The following is a 17487-nucleotide window of genomic DNA, read 5'->3' as shown; positions in this document are numbered from 1 at the left end:
AGAGAGCCTCTTTGGATGACCATTGCTATAATTTCCTTTTCATGTGTTGTAATTGGGGTATAATTGATATATAATAAACTGCATTTATTTAAACTCTACTCTTATTTTTGAATATATAAAAATGCTTTAAATGTTGCAATGCTTTTATATTTTATCTGCTTCACCTGTTAAGTCACCTTTCTATGTACATTTCTTCATCATAGATTTATATTTCTTCTTAAGTAGCCTGTCCAGGAAGACTCTGTTCTTTGTGGCTGTCGACTTTGTATTTAGCTTTTCATTAGTTTTCATTTTGGGTAAACTAGAAGCATTTTTTTTTTTTGCAGTACGCGGGCCTCTCACTGTTGTGGCCTCTCCCGTTGCGGAGCACAGGCTCCGGACGCGCAGGCTCAGCGGCCATGGCTCACGGGCCCAGCCGCTCTGCGGCATGTGGGATCTTCCCGGACCGGGGCACGAACCCGTGTCCCCTGCATCGGCAGGCGGACTCCCAACCACTGCGCCACCAGGGAAGCCCCTAGAAGCATTTTTGCACACATTTTTACTTTATCAGTTTACAGTCATCTCTGTAATAACATTTGTGATCGAGTTCTAATCATTTAATATCCACATCATTTCATCTACCATCAAAATATGTAACCATCGTTCAGGCACACACTGAATTTCCCCAATCTAGTAGGTCTTCTTCAGGAAATAATTTAAGTAATAAACCACTAGTGTACTCACTGAAGAATATAAGAATTTAGCTATGGCAGTTTAATATTTTTGTTCTATGAATAACGTAGTATTTCTGAGTGCACCCCAGAGCTGTCTGCAGGGAGGTTGCCAAAGCCTATGTCCATCTCAGGGCTGATGCGAGAATTACACGCAGCCATGACACATAATTCTGGACAGTTGTGCCCTGGACAGTGCTGTCCACATGTGAGGAATCATTTTTATGTAAGCCACTCATACTGTCAGCCAGAGGAATCAGACTTTCAGAAGGCCAAACATGACAGCATCCAGGAAGACACCACCGTGCTGTTAAATTCAGAGTGGTGTACACCCCTCTCAGATCACAGGTGCTGAGTTCGGCAAAGGTTTCTCTGGTACAGGGCCAGGGCCCTTTTCTTTTTAACATATTTATTGCAGTATAATTGCTTTACAATGGTGTGTGAGTTTCTGCTTTACAACAAAGTAAATTAGCTATACATATATATATATCCCCGTATCTCCTCCCTCTTGTGTCTCCCTCCCACCCTCCCTATCCCACCCCTCTAGGTGGTCATAAAGCACCAAGCTGATCTCCCTGTGCTATGCGGCTGCTTCCCACTAGCTATCTATTTTACATTTGGTAGTATATATAGGTCCATGCCACTCTCTCACTTAGTCCCAGCTTACCCTTCCCCCTCACCGTGTCCTCAAGTCCATTCTCTAGTAGGTCTGTGTCTTTACGCCCATCCTGCCCCTAGGTTCTTCATGACCATTTTTTTTTTTAGATTCCATATATGTGTGTTAGCATAAGGTATTTGTTTTTCTCTTTCTGACTTACTTCACTCTGTATGAGACTCTAGGTCCATCCACTTCACTACAAATTTCGTAGTTTCTTCTTATTTTCGTTTTCGTTTCTTCTTATGGCTCAGTAATATTCCATTGTATATATGTGCCAAATCTTCTTTATCCATTCATCTGTCGATGGACACTTAGGTTGCTTCCATGTCCTGGCTATTGTAAATAGAGCTGCAATGAACATAGTGGTACATGACTTGATTTGAATTATGGTTTTCTCAGGGTACATGCCCAGTAGTGGGATTGCTGGGTCGTATGGTAGTTCTATTTTTAGTTTCTTAAGGAACCTCCATACTGTTCTCCACAGTGGCTGTATCAACTTACATTCCCACCAACAGTGCAAGAGGGTTCCCTTTTCTCCACACCCTCTCCAGCATTTATTGTTTGTAGATTTTTCGATGATGGCCATTCTGACTGGTGTGAGGTGACACATCATTGTAGTTTGGGTTTGTATTTCTCTAATGATTAGTGATGCTGAGTATCCTTTCATGTGTTTGTTGGCAATCTGTATATCTTCTCTGGAGAAATGTCTATTTAGGTCTTCTGCCCATTTTTGGATTGGGCTGTTCGTTTTTTTGATATTGAGCTGCATGAGCTGCTTGTAAATTTTGGAGATTAATCCTTTGTCAGTTGCTCCATTTACAAATATTTTCTCCCATTCTGAGGGTTGCCTTTTCATCTTGCTTATGGTTTCCTCTGCTGTGCAAAAGTTTTGAAGTTTCATTAGGTCCCATTTGTTTAGTTTTGTTTTTATTTCCATTTCTCCAGGAGGTGGGTCAAAGAGGATCTTGCTGTGATTTATGTCATAGAGTGTTCTGTCTATGTTTTCCTCTAAGAGTTTGATAGTGTCTGGCCTTATATTTAGGTCTTTAATCCATTTTGAGTTTATTTTTGTGTATGGTGTTAGGTTAGGGAGTGTTCTAATTTCATTCTTTTACATGTAGCTGTCCAGTTTTCACAGGACCACTTATTGAAGAGGCTGTCTTTTCTCCATTGTATATTCTTGCCTCCTTTATCAAGGATAAGGTGACCATATGTGCGTGGGTTTATCTCTGGGCTTTCTATCCTGTTCCAATGATCTATCTTTTTGGTTTTGTGCCAGTACCATACTGTCTTGATTACTGTAGCTTTGTAGTATAGTCTGGAGTCCAGGAGCCTGATTCCTCCAGCTCTGTTTTTCTTTCTCAAGATTGTTTTGGCTATTCAGGGTCTTTTGTATCTAGTTCTAGTTCTGTGAAAAATGCCATTGGTAGTTTGATAGGGATTGCATTGAATCTGTAGAGTGCTTAGGGGAGTAGAGTCATTTTCACAATGTTGATTCTTCCAATCCAAGAACACGGTATATCTCTCCATCTATTTGTATCATCTTTAATTTCTTTCATCAGTGTCTTATAATTTTCTGCATACAGGTCTTTTGTCTCCTTAGGTAGGTTTATTCCTAGGTATTTTATTCTTTTTGTTGCAATGGTAAATGGGAGTGTTTCCTTAATTTCTCTTTCAGATTTTTCATCATTAGTGTATAGGAATGCCAGAGATTTCTGTGCATTAATTTTGTATCCTGCTACTTTACCAAATTCATTGATTAGCTCTAGTAGTTTTCTGGTAGCATCTTTAGGATTCTCTATGTATAGTATCATGTCATCTGCAAACAGTGACAGCTTTACGTCTTCTTTTCCGATTTGGATTTCTTTTGTTTCTTTTCCTTCTCTGATTGCTGTGGCTAAAACTTCCAAAACTATGTTGAATAAGAGTGGTGAGAGTGGGCAACCTTGTCTTGTTCCTGATCTTAGTGGAAATGCTTTCAGTTTTTCACCATTGAGGACAATGTTGGCTGTGGGTTTGTCATATATGGCCTTTATTATGTTGAGGAAAGTTCCCTCTATGCCTACTTTCTGCAGGGTTTTTATCATAAATGGGTGTTGAATTTTGTCAAAAGCTTTCTCTGCATCTACTGAGATGATCATATGGTTTTTCTCCTTCAATTTGTTAATATGGTTTATCACGTTGATAGATTTGCGTATATTGAAGAATCCTTGCATTCCTGGAATAAACCCCACTTGATCATGGTGTATGATCCCTTTAATGTGCTGTTGGTTTCTGTTTGCTAGTATTTTGTTGAGGATTTTTGCATCTATGTTCATCAGTGATAATGGCCTGTAGTTTTCTTTCTTTGTGACGTCTTTGTCTGGTTTTGGTATCAGGGTAATGGTGGCCTTGTAGAATGAGTTTGGGAGTGTTCCTCCCTCTGCTATATTTTCGAAGAGTTTGAGAAGGATAGGTGTTAGCTCTTCTCTAAATGTTTGATAGAATTTGCCAGTGAAACCATCTGGTTCTGGGCTTTTGTTTGTTGGAAGAGTTTTAATCACAGTGTCAATTTCAGTGCTTGTGATTGGTCTGTTCATATTTTCTATTTCTTCCTCGTTCAATCTCAGAAGGTTGTGCATTTCTAAAAATTTGTCCATTTCTTCCAGGTTGTCCATTTTATTGGCATATAGTTACTTGTAGTAATCTCTCATGAGCCTTTGTATTTCTGCAGTGTCAGTTGTTACTTCTCCATTTTCATTTCTAATTCTATTGATTTGAGTCTTCTCCCTTTTTTTCTTGATGAGTCTGGCTAATGGTTTATCAATTTTGTTTATCTTCTCAAAGAACCAGCTTTTAGTTTTATTGATTAGTTGCTATTATTTCCTTAATTTCTTTTTCATTTTTTTCTGATCTGATCTTTATGATTTCTTCCCTTCTGCTAACTTTGGGGTTTTTTGTTCTTCTTTCTCTAATTGCTTTAGGTGTAAGGTGAGGTTGTTTATTTGAGATGTTTCTTGTTTCTTGAGGTAGGATTGTATTGCTATAAACTTCCCTCTTAGTAGTGCTTTTGCTGCATCCCATAGGTTTTGGGTCGTCTTGTTTTCATTGTCATGTGTTTCTAGGTATTTTTTGATTTCCTCTTTGATTTCTTCAGTGATCTCTTGGTTATTAAGCAGTGTATTGTTTAGCCTCCATGTGTTTGTATTTTTTACAGATTTTTTTCTGTAATTGATATCTAGTCTCATAGCGTTGTGGTCGGAAAAGATACTTGATACAATTTCAATTTTCTTAAATTTACCAAGGCTTGATTTGCAACCCAAGATATGATCTATCCTGGAGAATGTTCCATGAGCACTTAAGAAGAAGGTGTATTCTGCTGTTTTTGGATGGAATGTCCTATAAATATCAAGTAAGGCCATCTTGTTTAATGTATCCTTTAAAGCTTGTGTTTCCTTATTTATTTTCATTTTGGATGATCTGTCCATTGGTGAAAGTGGGGTGTTAAAGTCTCTTACTATGATTGTGTTACTGTCGATTTCCCCTTTTATGGCTGTTAGCATTTGCCTTATATATTGAGGTGCTCCTATGTTGGGTGCATAAATATTTACAAGTGTAATATCTTCTTCTTGGATTGATCCCTTGATCATTATGTAGTGTCCTTCTTTGTCTCTTCTAATAGTCTTTATTTTAAAGTCTATTTTGCCTGATATGAGAATTGCTACTCCAGCTTTCTTTTGATTTCCATTTGCATGGAATATCTTTTTCTATCCCCTCCCTTTCAGTCTGTATGTGTCTCTAGGTCTGAAGTGGGTCTCTTGTAGACAGCATATATATGGGTCTTGTTTTTGTATCCATTCAGCCAGTTTATGTCTTTTGGTGGGAGCATTTAGTCCATTTATATTTAAGGTAATTATCGATATGTATGTTCCTATTCCCATTTTCTTAATTGTTTTGGGTTTGTTATTGTAGGTCTTTTCCTCCTCTTGTGTTTCCTGCCTAGAGAAGTTCCTTTAGCATTTGTTGTAAAAGCTGGTTTGGTGGTGCTGAAACCTCTTAGCTTTTGCTTGTCTGTAAAGGTTTTTATTTCTCCTTTGAATCTGAATGAGATCCTTGCTGGGTAGAGTAATCTTGGTTGTAGGTTTTTCCCTTTCATCACTTTAAATATGTAGGGCCAGGGCCTTTTGATGTGTTTCATGACTCAGCAAGCCAGATGAATATGACCCAGCCCCCATTGCCCTGTAGCCACTTGTGGTACAGACCCACCTCACTTGAAGCGGGTGAATGCAATTGAATGGCTCAAGAGCAAACTGAATCAGACAGTGGCTAAGTTGATGGTCTCTTTTTGTCCAGTGATGAAACACATGCTTGGCAACTGACACTCTGGAATACAGGAAGAACGATTCTCTAAGGAAAAAGCCTAGGGCCTGGGAAAACCTGGATAGGAAGGACTGACTCAACATAGTCAAAGACTAGAATGCCCCTTGTAATGCCAGGAAGTCTCCTACCTTCTAGAATTCTCCTCATTGTCAGCTTCATGGTCAGAGGACAGGCTATTGAAACATTCAGGTGAGAGGTAATGGTGGCCCTGACTCGAGCAGCCAGCTGTAGGGACAGATGGGAGAGGAGCAATGTGAGGACAAGTCCTCGGTTGCCTGTTTGCATTGTCCAATTTCCAATAGATCAGAGCATGGAATATTTTTCTTTAACTATGACAAAACCCGACTTGAACTTGAGGCAGCAGGGATTTATAATCCTCATTTATCCTACATACTGTGAATATTCATACATTTCACTGCAGAAACATCACTTGTTTGACTACAGGCTCCTGCCCTAGTATCAGGTAATATACAATATAGTGCAATGTGTTATCTTTCTAAAATTTGAAATGTTCAACTCTCTGAACAACCACACATGGCTCCTAGGTAAGGGAGGGTGGACGTGTGTAGCACAGTGGTTCAAAAGGTGGGCTCTGAAGCCAGACTTCCAGTTTCTAATCCAAGCTATACCACCTAATAGCTGTGTGACGTAGGGTAAGTTACGTTACCCTTCTAAGCACTGACAAAAATAATGGCACCTACTTCATTGGATTGTTGTGAAAATTAAGTGAGCAAACAAACATCCAGTGCTAGAAGTTGCTTAATGCGATGAAGAATGACCTGGGGGCAAGTGACATAAACCAGGAAGCCAGACTCCTACACCCTAAGAGCTCCCAGCCATTATAAAAGAGGTGAGCGCTACAGGGTCTGGGGACCCTGGATTCTGGAAGGGAGCAAAGGGAAGTGTTTACTGGTAAAACTAAGCATCAACTGCCATCGCTTGAGGTTACAATGTTTGAGACCTGACACGTTCTTTCGGATCTAGACTTGACTCTGCTATCGCTTTATGCTTTGACCTTGAGAAAGCCCCTTGCCCTCCCTCCTCTGGATCTTTGAAAAGAAAGGAACACACCGCAGAAGAGCAACTCCGATCATAGATTTGAAAACCTCTCGCTTGCTAATTCCTGGGGGCTAAGGCAACACAATCCTTGTTTTCATAACCCAGAGCTACGTCCAGGGCCAGATCAGAGCAGCAGATGGACAGACCCAACTCCTAGATGTTTGTAATTGATCAGGACACACTATAATGAAGTAATTTTCTTGTCTTCATTCTCCATGTCAGCAGTGATCTGTCTGCCACGCAGGAAGAGTGACAGAGTAATCTGAGCCGCAGCTGAAAGTCTGCTTTTTCTCCACAGTTATTTAGCCTGCCATGAGCTGGGGCAGGTGGCGGGAAAGAGTCCAGACAAGCAGGAGAATTTGGCTGTCCTCAAAATACCATACAGGAACTTTAAAAATTGAACTGATTTATTTTTGTAATGTTTTCAATAATGTGTAAATTAAGGTAGAGTTTAAATCCGGGCTAAAGGAGAAATTTTATTTATTTTTTTTCTTAAAAAAAATTGTATTTATTTATTTATTTATTTTTGGCTGTGTTGGGTCTTCATTGCTGCTCACGGGCTTTCTCTAGTTGCGGCGAGTGGGGGCTGCTCTTCATTGCGGTGCGCGGGCTCCTCATTGCGGTGGCTTCTCTTGTTGCAGAGCATGGGTTCTAGGTACACGGGCTTCAGTAGCTGTGGCTCACAGGCTCAGTAGTTGTGGCTCACAGGCTTAGTTGCTCCGCGGCATGTGGGATCTTCCCGGACCAGGGCTCGAACCCATGTCTCCTCCATTGGCAGGCAGATTCTTAACCACTGTGCCACCAGGGAAGTCCAAGGAGAAATTTTATGTGTTAGCAACCATGAAAGGGCCACAGAAAGATCTAATTGTATGATAATATTCCCTCTGATGTACCAAGGATTGCGCTTTGCATAAATAATGGGTTCTGGCAAAGAATATGTAACACACATTACTTTTCAGGACCCAAGAATGCTAAAAATTACCTGGAGATCTGAAGATGCCACTGGGGTTTACAAATATCTGGGTAGAGGCAAAGGGATCGCCACTATAGACCTGATTTACCAGCTCTGCAAGCTCAAGGCTCTGCCACGGCAGCTTGACACAAGCCTCAATCTTGTCAATTGAGGCATGGACATCCCAGACCCATAATCTGCCTCAAACCAGACTCTGGACTAGGAAACAAACCACATTTCCAGTGGGAACCTATGTGGAAGATGATGCCTCCACCACCATAAAACCTGCGTTAAAGGCCAAGTTGTGTGAATCCAAGTACCTAAGACCCTAGAATGCCCTTCATATACTCACTCTCTAAGCCAGTGGCTCATTTTTTCCCTAAGGTTTTATTATCTTGCACTTTTTTGACCTCCGAGAATTTGACAATAGCTAGGATTGAGACAAAACAAAACATGACAACAGCAAGACCTGTCACAGATAATATTGAAACAAAGAGTTAGAAAATAAAAAGGATCACAGACTTGCACATTGTAGTCCATTTGTTGGCACACCCATCCCCCACCAGCCCTCCTGAAACCCAGACACCCTAAGTTGGTCATTGAAATAAATTCCATTTGTTATTGGTCTGATTTGAGGTAGGCATGACAAACATCCCTGGGGGCATTGTGCTTCTGATTTGCAAAATCTTCAGCACGGCATCTGTTGGTTCCTATGGGAACCTTCTAATAGGATCTGTCCAGCTTATCAAAAGGCAAGGAGAACTTGACATTTGCATTACTAAAAGCCTTCTCTAGAAGTTGCCATCCTGGCTAGTTCTGAAGAGGTCTAGATGTTTTTTCACACTTGAGTGAAAACCCTTGGTAGAGCATAAAGCACTGCGTGATATACGGATGTCATGTGGAAGCTCTGACATTGCACAGGTTACCACTGTTGTAATTATCCATCACAGTATTTCAGTTACAGTATGTGAAGAAGAGTAAACATCACTCAAGGACTTTACCTCTTCTTCTGGGGAAGGACTTAATGCTTGTTCAGTTGTGTGCAGGATAGTTGCGTCATGGAAGGCAGAATTACCACCTTGTTATTTTCTTCATTTGGAGATTAAGTATGGTTTACAAAGATGTGGATGGATGCCAAGTTCACAAGGGGTGGACTTGGGATGGCTAATTTTAAGTGTCAACTTGACTGGGCAATGGGGGGCCCAGATATCTGGTTAAATGTTATTTCTGGGTGTGTCCAGATGTATCACAAACTTGGAGATGCGTGTTAGATGCAGGATGGGCCAGGACATGAAGAAATCAGAGAGAAGGTGCTGACCATTGATGGAGCAGTCAGAGAAATGGGGTCCCAACAGTGGGAGGGGGACACCTGGAGCTCAGGGTCTGGATACAGTAGGAGGGGCTGTACCCTGTGTAGGGCCAGTGGCAAGTTAACAACGGTATGGATAGGAAAAACTAGATCTCAAACACACTGGTGAGGCAGGCTTGGTAAGGTGAAGGCTGAATGGGTAAGCCCTCGCCAAGGAGCCCATACCTGGAGCCCTAGACCCACAGCAGCACTGGTAGATCCAGACCAGCTGAGGCCCCGGCGTCACAGCTGGTGGCTCATATATATGCACAAAGATTCTAGTCACACTCACAGCCCATCAGATGCTAGAAGATAATTATTAATGGTAATGCAAGCCTGGCACAAATTCAGAACTTGTGCTTTACAAAGCATTTCGCCATCAATGAATTTATCTTTCTCCTCATAGAAAATTTTAAAACAGGTAAGAGAGGAGACCTTCAAGATACACACAAAACCAGATGTCACAAAAAAAGAAAACTACAGGCCAATATCACTGATGAACATAGATGCAAATATCCTCAACAAAATACTAGCAAACAGAATCCAACAGCACATTAAAAGGATCACACACCATGATCAAGTTGGGCTTATCCCAGGAATTCAAGGATTCTTTAACATATGCAAATCAATCAATGTGATACACCATATTAACAAACTGAAGGAGAAAAACCATATGATCATCTCAATAGACTCAGAGAAAGCTTTTGACAAAATTCAACACCCATTTATGATAAAAACTCTCCAGAAAGTGGGCATAGAGAGAAACTACCTCAACATAATAAAGGCCACATACGACAAACCCACAGCAAACATCGTCCTCAATGGTGAAAAACTGAAAGCATTTCCACTAAGATCAGGAACAAGACAAGGTTGCCCACTCTCACCACTCTTATTCAACATAGTTTTGGAAGTTTTAGCCACAGCAATCAGAGAAGAAAAGGAAATAAAAGGAATCCAAATCAGAAAAGAAGAAGTAAAGCTGTCACTGTTTGCAGATGACATGATACTATACATAGAGAATCCTAAAATGCTACCAGAAAACTACCAGAGCTAATCAATGAATTTGGTAAAGTAGCAGGATGCAAAATCAATGCACAGAAATCTCTTGCATTCCTATACACTAATGATGAAAAATCTGAAAGTGAAATTAAGAAAACACTCCCATTTACCACGGCAACAAAAAGAAAAAGATATCTAGGAATAAACCTACCTAAGGAGACAAAAGATCTGTAGGCAGAAAAGTATAAGACACTGATGAAAGAAATTAAAGATGATAGAAACAGATGGAGAGATATATCATGTTCTTGGATTGGAAGAATCAACATTGTGAAAATGACTATACTACCCAAAGCAATGTACAGATTCAATGCAATCCCTATCAAACTGCCAGTGGCATTTTTCACAGAATTAGAACAAAAAAATTCACAATTTGTATGGAAACACAAACGACTCCGAATAGCCAAAGAAATCTTGACAAAGAAAAACAGAGCTGGAGGAATCAGACTCCCTGACTTCAGACTATACTACAAAGCTACAGTAATCAAGACAGTATGGTACTGGCACAAAAACAGAAATACAGATCACTGGAACAGGATAGAAAGCCCAGAGATAAGCCCACGCTCATATGGCCACCTTATTTTTGATAAAGGAGGCAAGAATATACAATGGAGAAAAGACAGCCTCTTCAATAAGTGGTGCTGGGGAAACTGTACAGCTACATGTAAAAGAATGAAATTAGAACCCTTCCTAACACCATACACAAAAATAAACTCAAAATGGATTAAAGACCTAAATGTAAGGCCAGACATTATAAAACTCTTAGAGGAAAACATAGGCAGAACACTCTTTGACATAAATCACAGCAAGATCCTTTTTGACCCACCTCCTAGAGAAATGGAAATAAAAACAAAACTAAACAAATGGGACCTAATGAAACTTCAAAGCTTTTGCACAGCAAAGGAAACCATAAACAAGACCAAAAGACAACCCTCAGAATGGGAGAAAATATTTGCAAACGAAGCACCTGACAAAGGATTAATCTCCAAAATATACAAGCAGCTCATGCAGCTCAATATCAAAAAAACAAACAACCCAATCCAAAAATGGGCAGAAGACCTAAATAGACATTTCTCCAAAGAAGATATACAGACTGACAACAAACACATGAAAGGATGCTCAACATCACTAATAATTAGAGAAATGCAAGTCAAAACTACAATGAGGTATCACCTCATACCAGTCAGAATGGCCATCATCAAAAATCTACAAACAATAAATGATGGAGAGGGTGTGGAGAAAAGGGAACCCTCTTGCACTGTTGGTAGGAATGTAAATTGATACAGCCTCTATGGAGAACGGTATGGGGGTTCCTTAAAAAACTAAAAATACAACTACCATATGACCCAGCAATCCCACAACTGGGCATATACCCTGAGAAAACCATAATTCAAATCGAGTCATGTACCACAGTGTTCATTGCAGCTCTATTTACAATAGCCAGGACATGGAAGCAACCTAAGTATCTATCAACAGATGAATGGATAAAGAAGATTTGGCACATATATACAATGGAATGTTACTGAGCCATTAAAAGAAATGAAATTGATTTATTTGTAATGAGGTGGATGGACCTAGAGTCTGTCATATAGAGTGAAGTCAGAAAGAGAAAAACAAATACCATATGCTAACACATATATATGGATTCTAAAAAGAAAAATAAATCATTCTGAAGAACGTAGGGGCAGGACAGGAATAAAGATGCAGACGTAGAAAATGGACTTGAGGACACAGGGAGGGGGAAGGGTAAGCTGGGACGGAGTGAGAGAGTAGCCTTGACATATATACACTATGAAATATAAAATAGTTAGTGGCAAGCAGCTATCTAGCACAGGGAGATCAGCTCTGTGCTTTGTGACCAACTAGAGGGGTGGGCTAGGGAGGGTGGGAGGGAGACGCAAGAGGGAGGGGATATGGGGATATATGTATACTTATAGCTGATCCACTTTGTTGTACAATAGAAACTAACACAGTATTGTGAAGCAATTATACTCCAATAAAGATGTTAAAAATAAATAAATAAAACTCTGCTCTTTATCAACATGTTAAAAAAAAACAAAAAATAGGTAAGGCATTTTGCGCAGAGAAGATTTTTTTACCTAATGTTACCCAACCAGCCAAGGACAGAGGAAAGTGGCCCAACCCCTAGTCTCAGATATTTCCACCAAAGTCATTCCCTTTGTAAGGAGGGACTGGCACAAAATCAGCCAGGTTTATCACTGGCAAACGGTTCATTTCCACAGCGCCTCCAGATCGGGGCTGCTTAGAACCCTGCCCCTCATTTTCCAATAAGTCTGCGATTTAAAGACTGGATTCTGATGAGAAGTATCTGGAGTCTGATAAAGGCTAATTACAGTTAAAGATATGAAAATTGGGAACTCAGAAGAAGATTGGCTCTACTACTGCCTGGGCAGAATAATCAAGAAATTAGCAGAAAGTGATGGTGACCATAAACAGGCACTAGGGGATAACTGAAGTATTAAAATTAAAGATAGGCTGGCAAGTGGTCTGTCCCTTGAGGATGCAGGCCATCTTCTTTGCCATCAGGCCTTAATACAACTGAAGAGCTTTTCAACAAGGCAAGAGGGGCTCTGTAGAGGCGTCGTCTCATAAGCTACCTCTGGGGCTAGAACTGACAGACACTGGCAAGTGGGTAGGCTTTTCTGCATGACATGTGGGGACCCTGGCTAGGCCCCCCACTTTTAGGGTTGCTCCGTCAAAGTAGATCAAGTCCAGAGAAGGTCAGTCAGAGAAAGGAAGGGTCTGAACTCACAGCATGGGAAAGGCTTTCAGGATGGAAAGGGTTTCAGCTAGTGAGGCAACGGTTCCAAATGGGCACCGTCAGTGTGTTCACTCATTTTAGTGAGGACATCACAAGGAGAAGGGATTATATGTAGTCACTAGGCTCCCAGAGAAAGAGCTCAAACTACACGTAAAGCATTTTGAACCAAGCGTCATTGAACTCCTTTCCCATGCCACACAACGGACATACACTTATATGGTCTCCTTTAATCCTCAGGACAATCCCATAAAGTTGGTGCCATTATCCTCCTTTTAAAATCAGTAGAACTGAGACTTGGGGAGATAAAGGGACTTGCCAAGCGTCAAGTGAGGGGAGACAGAATCTTGACTTCAGTTCTGTCCTCTACCATAGCCAATGCTCTTTCCATTATATCACACAGATCTTAATTTCACAGAAGAGACACTCAACATTTAGAGAAGTTCAACGATGGAATCCACGCTTCATGAGGTAGTGAATTCTCTATCATTTGAGGCATTCAAACAGAAGCTGGATGAAAACTGCCAGGTGTTGAGACATTAGGTGCAAGTTAGACCCCATAGCCTCCAACGTCCCTACCAACACTGAGCTGTTTGGACCTGACCACCTCGAAAGCACGTATGAAGTGGGTGGGACACATGTTGTAAAGAAATCACTGATTGATCCTCGTTAACTGGAAAGAGGACAGATCAACGACTCACAAATCATTCTAAATCCTTCTTTTAGCCTCCTAATCCACAGGCTATTTACTTCCCACTTCACAAAGTCAACTAATTTTGACGGCAGCCTTCTGTGTTCTTGCCCTTTAAGACAAGGTAGAAAAATGTCCATAGAGGAAAAGAGGGTCAGATGGTCCAACGTGGATACCCAGCTTAGCACTGAAAACAGCTGCAAAAAGTCCAGGGGACAAAAGTGAGATGGCCCACCTTGACACGGGACCTATCAGTATTTTCACCAATTGACCATTTCCCAGAAAGCACAGCATCTTACTATAGCTAATAAATCTTAATCTTCACCCTCCAGCTTCATAATAGGATTATGAAGCGTATTAAGAATAATGCCCTTTCCTCTAAATCATCTCCACCTCACCTTCCCGTCATCCTCCCAAGGAATCGGGCCCCAACATTTCCATCTGATCTCTGGCCAACTTGAACTCTGTGAGCTCTGAGCGTGCTTGCTGGCTGAGTTTAATGTGAATTCCGACACAATTTCATGGGGTAGCGTGATGAAAGAAACCACTCTTAAATAATCAGCCTTGGAAACACAAGTGCATGTGGAGGTAGAAGCAATGTTTTGGGGTCTTTTAAAATTTTTATTTTATTTTTTATGCTAATCAACTTCTTATTTTAAAACAATTTTAGGTTTACAGAAGCACAAATAGAGTGTAAAGATAGAAGGTAGTACATATACCCCACACCCAATTTCCCCTATTATTAACATTTTACATTAGTAAGGTACAGTCTCATTTGCTGTAAAATTCTGCTTCTTACCAGTTCTCTTTGTCCTCTTCTTCTGTAACTCTCATTAGATGTATATTGGAATTTTTACTCTATCTTAAATGTTTCTTAACCATTCTTTCATATTTCCTATCTCTTTTGATACCTCTCCTTCCATGTAATTTATAAAACTTTTATTTTATATTGGAGTATAGTTGATTTACAATGTAGTGTTAGTTTCTGCTGTACAGCAAAGTGAATCAGTTTTACATATACATATATCTATTGTTTTTCAGATTCTTTTCCCATATAGGTTATTACAGAGTATTGAGTAGAGTTCCCTGTGCTATACAGTAGGTCCTTATTAGTTATCTGTTTTATATATAGTAGTGTATATATGTTAATCCCCAAATCCCAATTTATCCCTCCCCTGACCCTTCCTCTTTGGTAACCTACTTCTCTAGAAGGATTTTAGGCAGCCTAAATACAATATTTGCATGGCAATACAATGAAACCAGAATTGTTTAAACAAGAGTTAAAAATAGAAGGTCCAAATATTAATAAGGAATTGAGGGGAGGAAAAATGATTACATGGGAAGATCTGTGTCAGAGGTTGCAAACTCTACAGGGACCAGGCAAGTAGCATAAATGTGCAAATCAGGACAGATTTAAGACAATTGAGAGATGTCTTAAATGTATATATGTTCTATATCTAGATCTATTCATCCCAAAAGCCATGTGGTTATTTTTAAATACAAAGCTAGCTGAATGTTATTCATCTACAGGTAACATTTGGGCCCCAGTTTGTGACTCCTGACCTAGATGAAGAGAAACTGTTCAAAATGAGCAACAAATTGACTCTGAGGTTCCTGGAAGATAAGGCAAAGACGGAGAGGTGATGGCCTAGAGGACCTTCAGCAGCTCACAAAAGCAAGTACACTAGTCTGTCAAGAAAGACAACCTGCTTCTCATTTCAGAACTTTAAGAAAAATTGTTTCCTAGGTCTTCGCTTAAGGGAACTTGCACCACATAATGGATGGTATATTTAATAGGACTTTTACCCAAGAAATGTACTGATACTGCACATATGGTATCTATTATGTGGACCCTCAGGAAAATCCAAATGTATAATGTTAAGCTATAGTTCTGTAAAGGTAATTCCACTGGGGGACAGAGTGATAGAGACCAGGTCTGTAGCTTCCTGGAGCTCTGGTATGATATAGGGATACAGCTTTGAAATTTTGGAGGAATTCCCTAAAACTAGCACTCTTGAATATCAATGGCTTCCTCTGGGTTTTTGACAGGAACTGTAATGCGGACAATTCAGACTACAGGTCCTGAGAGATGGCTGGAAATAAGGGGAGGTGCTTTTCAATGTTGACAGAAAGAGGATCCATCTGCAACTCAGCATGGCGGTAGCCAGTGGATCACATGCAAGCTGGGCTTGTGCTCATCTCAAAGGGCAGGTTCATTCACACATTTGGCATGGCTTCTCTCTTTCCCCAGGCAGCCTTTAGCGCCAATATATGTGTGCATACCACAGACACAGAAGGGGCCAGGATCACATCCATTCCTATGGCTTTAAATACCAACTCTATGCACATGGTTTCCAAATTGATGTCTCCAGTCTAGACCTCTTCCCTGAGCTGCAAACTTGGATAGTCAACTGCTCTCTTTACATCTCCCCTTGGATGTCTCATAAACATCATCATGAACATCTCATAAACATCTTTGTATGGGCCAAGCTAAACTTGATTTTCTTTCTTTCTCCAAATGTATTCCTATCCCAGTCTTGTCCACCTCAGTAAATGGCGTCAACATCTCCCCAGCTGCTCCAGCCAGAAATCTGGGAGTCATTACCTTTGATTCCCATTTCTTGAGATCACACTAGGGTATAGAAGAGCAGAGCCTGGGCCCTTAAGTCCAATGCCTGGGTTTGAACCCCAAGGCCACTTTTAAGCAGTGGTGTAACCTTGGGCATCTCATTTAAAATCACTATGGTTCCGTTTTCTCATTGCCAAAATGAGAAAAATAATCACACCCATTTTATAGAGTTTTAGGAGGATTAAGTGAGATAGAGCATGGCAAGCTCTTGGGATAATAGCTGGCACTTAGTAACATGTTCAACAAATGGTCGCTGTTATTAACCACTGTCTTGCCTTGTATTCTCTCTAACAGCAGTCTTATTCCTCTGTAAAATATAGATAATACAGCCTATCTTACAGGATTATTTGGATGATTAAATAAGATGAAGCACAGACAGCACCTGAGTGGCAGACCCTCAATAAATACTAGCTCTTTTTTTTTTTTTGGACACACCCCACGCAGCATGCGGAATCTTAGTTCCCCAACCAAGGATTGAACCTGCACCCCCTGCAGTGGAAGCATGGAGTCTAACCACTGGATCACCAGGGAAGTCCCAATAGTAGTTTTTATTAGTGACAATTATTATTTTTGCGGAAGCATCAAGGAGTAGTAGAAAGAATTCATTCATTCATTTATTCATCCATTATTCAACAAATATCTTTCAAGCATCTACTGAATGTCAGGCATTTTGATAGATGCTTCGAATAGAGTGATGATCAAAATGAAGGTCCTGCCCGCATGGGAGTTTATTTTTCAGTGAGGGTTTGGGCAGACGATAAATGTGGTAAATAAATCATGACACAGTATGTTAGTTGGTGAAAAGTGCTACTGGGAAGAATAATTCAGAGAGGGAAAATAAAGGGACAGGGGAGGAGTTAAATTTTAAACAGGATGGGCAGGGAAGTCCTCCCTAAGAAGGTAACATTTGAGTAAAACCATGAAGGAGGGAAAGAGAAACCTGAAGAAAGAGGATTCTAGGCAGAGGAAAAAGTACTTGCTAAGGCCCTGAGTCAGGGATAGGGCCAGCTTATTTGAGGATCCGCAGAAGTGGAGAGAGTGGGGGAGAGTGGTAGCAGATGATGTCAGAAAGACAGCAAGGGACCAGAGCATGGAAGGCCTTATAGATCCCCGTAAGGATTTTAACTGACTCTGAGTGAGATGGGGAGCTAGTGGAAAGTTTCAGTGATAGAAGAAACAGGATATATTTTCAAAGTTTCTTTCTGCCTGCTCTACTGAGACCAATTGGAAGGGGACTGGGATAAGA

This window comes from Globicephala melas, chromosome X, assembly GCF_963455315.2.
Source record: "Globicephala melas chromosome X, mGloMel1.2, whole genome shotgun sequence".
In the NCBI taxonomy this organism is placed as follows: Eukaryota; Metazoa; Chordata; class Mammalia; order Artiodactyla; family Delphinidae; genus Globicephala; species Globicephala melas.
This window is presented reverse-complemented; position numbering follows the sequence as displayed.